Source organism: Thalassophryne amazonica, chromosome 4 (assembly GCF_902500255.1).
Source record: "Thalassophryne amazonica chromosome 4, fThaAma1.1, whole genome shotgun sequence".
Taxonomy (NCBI): Eukaryota; Metazoa; Chordata; class Actinopteri; order Batrachoidiformes; family Batrachoididae; genus Thalassophryne; species Thalassophryne amazonica.
In genome coordinates this window covers 112587583-112595169 of record NC_047106.1, presented here as the reverse complement: position 1 = coordinate 112595169, position 7587 = coordinate 112587583, and positions in this window count along the sequence as shown.

Here is a 7587-nt window from a genome sequence, read left to right as displayed (position 1 = left end):
TTACCCCATCCCCGTAGAGACGGTGCCTGCTTCCAGACCACCAATAACCAGCAAAAATATATTTAAGCATAAAAATTCAAAAAGAAAAAATAATATAGCACCTTCAACTGCACCACAGACTATGTTAAGGATTTTATATATATATATATATGTTATCACTGTTAAACATTTGGACCTTTGTCTTCTTTCTGATGAGAACGGTGTTGTGCTGTTTGCACTTAACCCCGAGAATGTACGTGTTATTCAACCTTGTTTTAGCATGTTGGGGTCAATCTGAGCTGGGAATGAAGGGCTGGATGTACTTATATTATAATATAACTTTGTTTTCGCAGCCTCTAACGACTGGGAGTAAGAGAACGTTTTGACTGTTGTGATGTGGTGCTTAGTGTGAAGGAGTGTGAAGGACAGGACACTTCAGGCAGATGCAGAACAGCTGATAACTGCAACAGACGAACGAGATGTGCTGACCTGTGTAAAAGAAAGTGTTCTTCCTTACAGCTGCACTTATTGACGTATGCGTTTATGTTACGGGAAGAAACTTGTCTTGCGTCATCACCCCCACCCTTAGGACAAGTTTTTGTTTATGTGATGAGGGCGTCTCTTAGTAAAAAGAGCAGAAAAGCAGGCCAGACTTTAGTGTAGCCTTGGTGTACAGCCTGACTGCACTCCGCGCGTAAAATTTGACTTTCTGTCTCACTGGTGTTTCTTGACTCTGTTTGTCTTGTTAAAGGTTTTAAAAATGTTTGGAGGAGAAAATACCCAACATTGACTGGGGGCTCGTCCGGGATCTCAACAACACCGGAGGTGTCCCGCGGAGGTCGCCAAGTCCAGACGTAAATCCTTGGCCAAGGTCCGATCGATCGATTGATCGTGTCTGCAATTGTCGACCACCGTTGGCATCGTCTGGTTGACGAGATTTTCCCGAAGAAGACAGACAGGAAGTCGAGTCAGTGAGTAAAATTTCTTTGTAAACAGTACTGAGTGAGTGGTGATCAGATCACATAAAACAGTTAAACTCCGTAAGCGATGATACAGAATCGTCTGTTAATGCAAAGCAGTTAAACTCTGTAAGGAGGGTGCGGACTCCTCTGTTATATACGCGTACCGGTAGGGGATAAAAGTGATCACATAAAACAGTTAAACTCCGTAAGCGATGATACAGAATCGTCTGTTAATGAAACACAGTTAAACTCTGTAAGGAGGGCGGACTCCTCTACGGTTGCGAGGGACGCACGTAGTTAAATTCCGGAAGGAGGATACGGACTCCTCTGTTTTAATACGTAAAGGAAATCCCGGGTAGAAATACGTGCACTGTAAAAAAGCAGTTAAATTTGGCAGGGACAGCGGAGTCCCCTAATGCAGGACATTAGTTACATTTCACGGGAGGGCGAGCTCCCCTGGCATAAGAATACGCGTACGATTATTAAAAGTGTTTCTATGTGTAAATAGTGTTTTGTGTAAGTGTAAATAACTGTGTGAAAGTGTAATACTTTGGACAACGTTAGCGACAACCGGCGTGTGGAAGCAGAGGCAAGTGATTCCGCTTCCTACGGGGAGGTGAAAGGAATCAAACACGACGGCAAATTAATTGTCACGTCCAAAGAAAGTGTGAAAACTTCAGATTTAGAACACCCTAGGTGTGCCCCCGTCTGAAGTCCAAATTATAACAAGGGATAAAAAAATAATAAAAATGGGGGGTAAGACGTCTAAAAAAAGGAAAATTTATCAACTGACGACTGGAAATTTATGGAAGCAAAAAAAATCCAAAAGCAACAAAGAAATTGGAGACCTGGATAAAAACATGACTTTGACGGACGACTGAACCTGATCAGTATACAGAAGCTAAAGAAGGAGGTAGAACAGCAACATAAAGGTGATGAGAAAAAGATGCAGAAAGTAGGGGCAGATTTAGTGGCATTTTGGGAGGAAGAAGCAGAGAACAGACAGAAAGGAGCAGAGAAGCGACGATTAGAGAAAGCAGGGAAAAAGAAAGCTGTAGGTAAGGCAGAAGAAGATGTGATAATTCAGCACAGAGAGCCAGAACAGCCTCAACAATCACGCTGGCTGGATCGTCGGTGACAAAGAGACCTTTATCTCCTCTACCAGAGGATGACGATGTACCGCCACCACAGTATGATTTGGCAGTAAAACCTAAGGTAAAAAGAGAAAAAACCAGAAAAACCACAAACACGCAGTCAAGCGAAAGTGCCTACAGCCCCTCCCATGGTGGAACATAGTGATCAGGGACGTGCCTATCCTATGATAGAAGTACCAAATCCTCGTGCAGGAACAGCAGGACAGCTATCAACCATGCTCGTTTATCGGACATGGAATGCTGATGATATCAAAGCAGCAGTCGACATGATACCATCGCCACATGTCGATATCGAGGGCTTTCTGCAGGATATAGAAAACATTAGAACATCTTACCACCTTAATGGACCTGAAGTCCAACAGGTGTGGATGAAAGCATGTGGCCCTAAATGGGTCAGACGCGGGGACTGGAATCCTGCAGACCAACAAGGCGTACCACGACAATACCGGAGGTGTCCAGCGGAGGTCGTCAAGTCCAGACGTAAATCCTTGGCCAAGGTCCGATCGATTGATCGTGTCTGCAATTGTCGACCACCGTTGGCATCGTCTGGTTGACGAGATTTTCCCGAAGAAGACAGACAGGAAGTCGAGTCAGTGAGTAAAATTTCTTTGTAAACAGTACTGAGTGAGTGGTGATCAGATCACATAAACAGTTAAATTCCGCAAGCGATGATACAGAATCGTCTGTTAATGCAAAGCAGTTAAACTCTGTAAGGAGGTGCGGACTCCTCTGTTTATATACGCGTACCGGTAGGGGATAAAAGTGATCACATAAAACAGTTAAACTCCGTAAGCGATGATACAGAATCGTCTGTTAATGCAAAGCAGTTAAACTCTGTAAGGAGTGTATGTAGCACATGGAGATGATGAAATATATTACCAGCACGGTAACTTAAGACAGCAGAAGCAGTGCAAACGCCCCAAAAAGCCATGGCAAAATAGACGAGGTGGACAGCCACAACATCAAGGACCCTGGCAACCACAACAGCAGCACGACAGGGAGGGCCACCACGTGGTCCCCTGATTTGTTGGAACTGTGGGAAGAGCGTGGAATGGTGACATCATCTGGAAAGCCAGTGACTCATGCCACTCTCCTAACTGCACTACTGAAGGCTGTGAAATTGCCTAAACAAATTGCTATGCAAATGTGCGGCTCACACCAAAGGCTCTGACAGTATTTCAAAAGGAAATGATTTTGCTGACAGAGCAGCAAAAGGGCAGCAGCAGCTTCTTCTATTTTGTTGTACAGGAAACTACTCCAGATTTGCATTTAGGTCATACACTGCTTGCTGACATGCAACAGCAGGCAACTGACAGAGAAAAACAAATGTGGATAGCTAAAGGAGCTACGTATGCAAATGATTTGTACGTATGCCCACAAAAGAAACCCATATTGCCAAAAAATGTTTAACTGGGCAGCTATTATGAGCCATGGCGTGACGCATGTCTCATCAGGGGGTATGATATCGCAATTGCAATCTATTTTTTGTCTTTATGGGTTCGATGCATATGCAAAACAGCATTGTAGAGCATGCATGATATGTGCAAAACAAACTCACAAGGCAATTTGAGACCCCAAAGAGGCAAATTTCCAACACCACAATATCCCTTTCAAGTGATTCATATGGTATATACAGCTGAGTAAACATGAAGGGAAGGAATTGTTTAGTCATAATTGATGCCTTCTCAAAATGGGTAGAATTGTTCCCTACAAAACATGCAGATGCACTTACAGTGGCTAAAGCACTGTGCAAAGACATCATTCCACGATTTGGAATACCAGAAACAGTCTATTCAGATAATGGAGCGCATTTTGTTAATACAATAGTGCAATACGTAGGAGAAGCGCTACAGGTTAATCTCAAAAATCATTGTGCTTATCATCCACAAAGTGCCGGATTAGTGGAAAGGACAAAGGGCACAATAAAATAAGATTAAGGAAATGTATAGAAGAGACAAAACGAACCTGGATTGAATGTTTGGACAGGGGGGGCTCACTCTCCCACACTTTGAAAACCCCTGCCATAGTCAATAACCAATATAAATGTTGTTTCCACCAATTTATGTTTCACATTAAAACAGAAACAAGAGTGTTTTCCATAATAAAAATACATTTTTTACAACATTGAATGTGCTCCTTAACACACAGATGCTCATCAATTAAAAATCTTAGGCATTTAAAAGTAGATACCAACTCAATTTGTTGACATTCCTTGTTAAAATCTTTTCAGTGTTGATCTTGCAGTTTATGAATTGTTAAAGTAAAGAACACTATTCTGATGCTGATGACCTCCAGTGTGTATTATGATGGCTTGTAGTTGAGTGGGAAGAAACTGAATTGCTCATAATGACAATCTGAGCTGATGGTTGTCTGAACTGGGAAAATGGTTGATTGCTCTTCCTGAACTGTTTAATTACAATGCACAGCAGTAATAGCTGGGTGTTTTCACTGGCATGTGTGTGTGCGTGTCTGTGGCCAATGGATTTCATTCCAACTTGGTGAGAAAATTACTTGAATAGCTATCTAGAGGTAATTATATTTTGGCATAGTTTGCTCACAGGTCAAGATCAAGGAAAACATGGCTTGAAAATCACCTTTTTTTACACATCATAATGTCAGTTTATTTATATCGCACATTTAAAACAGCCAATGGCCTTCCAAAGTGCTTTACAGTAAAATAGGCACCACAGTACAAATAATAAAAAGCAATACAAACAATAAAAGCTAAAAACAATAATACAGGGGGAATGAAACAGATATAAGACCCAATAAAAGTGATTTTACTCAGCCAAAGGCCAAAGTAAACAAGTGAGACTTGAGAATAGGGATGCACCGATACCACTTTTTTCCCAGATTGAGTACACAAGTACAAGTACTTATATTTGGGTACTCGTCGATACCGAATACTGATACGAATACTTAATGATACCATTACAGTTTTATGATAACTTAGAAAACGTTTTATTCATCAGTTGTTCCTTACTTTTTGACTATAACTGCTACCAATATCAGTAGCTTTGTTTTTATTGACAAACATCATGTAACATCACTTTTTGACTTACAACAAATTGTCCTTTAACATTAACTGTGTGTTTCTTAACAAACACGACAATGCCAGACATCTCAATTAAATGTAACCTGTGGACAAAATATACAACACCAGAACTGAAGTGAAACTGTCCATCGCTAACTTTACTTATGTCTGTGAACACCAGTGTTACAACAGTTACTTTGAAAAAGTAATCCAATTACTGATTACTGCTTGAAAAGGTAACTTAATTACTTTACTGATTACTCAGTTTTAAAAGTAACTAATTTAGATTACTAGTTACATTATTAGTTAGTTCCAGCAGCTGCTGACAACACCCCCCCCCCACCTCAACATGAAAGTTTTGCCAATACTCACTTTACAGTCACCCTTTCTTGGCTTCAATGAACATAAATACTTGTTTTATAAAAAATAAAATAGACATCTTTTTTGACCTCATATTTAAATGTTGACAGCACTGTAACAGTAAAACTTACAATTTATAATCTACATTGTTTATAAATGTAACTATTAAATTCTTTCTTATGCTGCGTTTACACATAGGCAGGACACCTTACAAATGTCATATTTGCGTCATTCTTGGCACATTCCTGACATTCTTAATGTGACTTAACGCATCTAAATAGGTTCTTAATAGCAAGTGTTGGTGCGTGATTCGTGATTTTCATGGAGCATGTTTTTGGCTGTCAAAAAATTGCCACGCACCACCCTCATTTTGCCTCATGCCGTGGAGGTCACAACTGAGCATGTTGATCCGTCTTGATTAGTGGTGATCCTTAATAGAGCGAGGCAGTGTCTTCTCTGATGTGCGTACAATTAAACCCTGCTGCATCGCATTCAGTTTCATTGCTGCAGTATGCTGAAGAAGGACAGTGACGCCAAGTCGGCTAAAAGTTCCATTCCAATGCTCATCAGCGCACTCCTACAGGTGTTCCACCTGCTGCATGTGCCTGATGTTTGGGAAAATGCGCAAAACGAGAGCTGCGTGAAGCCACACATCTGGCTCTCTCCATCTCCTCCTCCTCTCTGTGCCACTCCATGGCACAGAGCCCAACTAAGCATGCATTCACAAAATTCTTCTGCTGTGGATTTTGAGGAGCAAACTGGAGCGATCTGAATTGTTCAGCAACTGACGGATGAATATGGGTGTGTGTGTGTGTGGAGACAAGTCACCTCATTCACAACATGACAGAACATAACAATGCGCTGTTACGCACAATAGCACGTAATGGTTCCTGATAATTCTCCAGCAACACATGCCATTAATCGTAACATGTCATATCAGGTTGCAGCAATTCCTGAGGACACCTGACGCCTCTGCCTCAAATCATCACATTCGTGATCAGCAGCCAAGAATGTATACTTCATGGCATTCGTGACTTGTCATCGTTATGTGTAAATGCAGCATAACATTTTTCTAACATTTAAATTCTTTCTCAACATTTTAATTGTTAAAATTATTAATATTATAGTAGTAGTATGAAAATTGTCTTCAAAAGTGGACTTTTAATCTAAGGTGTGGAGGGGAAGCAGCGCCCCCCCGCTGGATTTGCCCCTAGATGGCTGTCTGAGCAGGAAGAATTGACAGCGTATTTTTGGAAAGAGCATGACGAGATTGATAGTGATTTTTTTTTTTTTTTTTCAGCTTTTTTTTTTTTTTACTTCATGTCATCCTCAGAAAGAGACTTTAGGCACATTTGAATGGAAAAAACAAGCGTTAGCATTTGTTAATGCGTGCGGATCAGCTGTTTTTAGAGAGGACCCACACGAGCCAGCACAGAGTTTTAAAGAAAAAAAAAATGTAAAATGACTTTGTAAAGCTCAGTGCAGGTGTGCTGCTGTCAGAGACAACAGCTGTTCTCAACTCTGAGCTGTGCTGCCGAAAACAGATGAACAGCTCGCAGCATCAAACCGCTTCGTGGCCAAAGTGGGCAGTTTCGTCGAACTGCAACCTCCACTTGCCCACGGGCTGCCAGTGATCAATCCCACAATACAAACACAATTGAGAGGTTGACCTCACACTGCTGTAAAGGTGGTATCGGGTTGTCTAGTAATGTGAGCAGTTTTATGATTACAAATACAAGTAAATACATACAGGATTGGGCCCATACCAATACTGGTATCAGCATTGGTGCCTCCCTACTTGAAGAGCATTTTAAAACTGGAAAGGCTATTCACAGTCCATACTGTGAAAGATACATGTTCCACAAAGTGGGAGCCGCAACTTGCAAAGGCTCGATCTCCTTTAGTTTTTTAAGAAGGATTGAGGAACATCCAGAAGCACTGATTCACTGACCTAAGGGCCTGTGGAGGGCTGGTACAATCTAATAGGGTCAGACAAGTATTCCAGGGCCAGCCATTCAGAGACTTAAAACAAATGAAAGAATCTTAAAATAAATCCTGTACCTAACCGGAACCCAGATGAAGGGAAGAGAGCACCAGA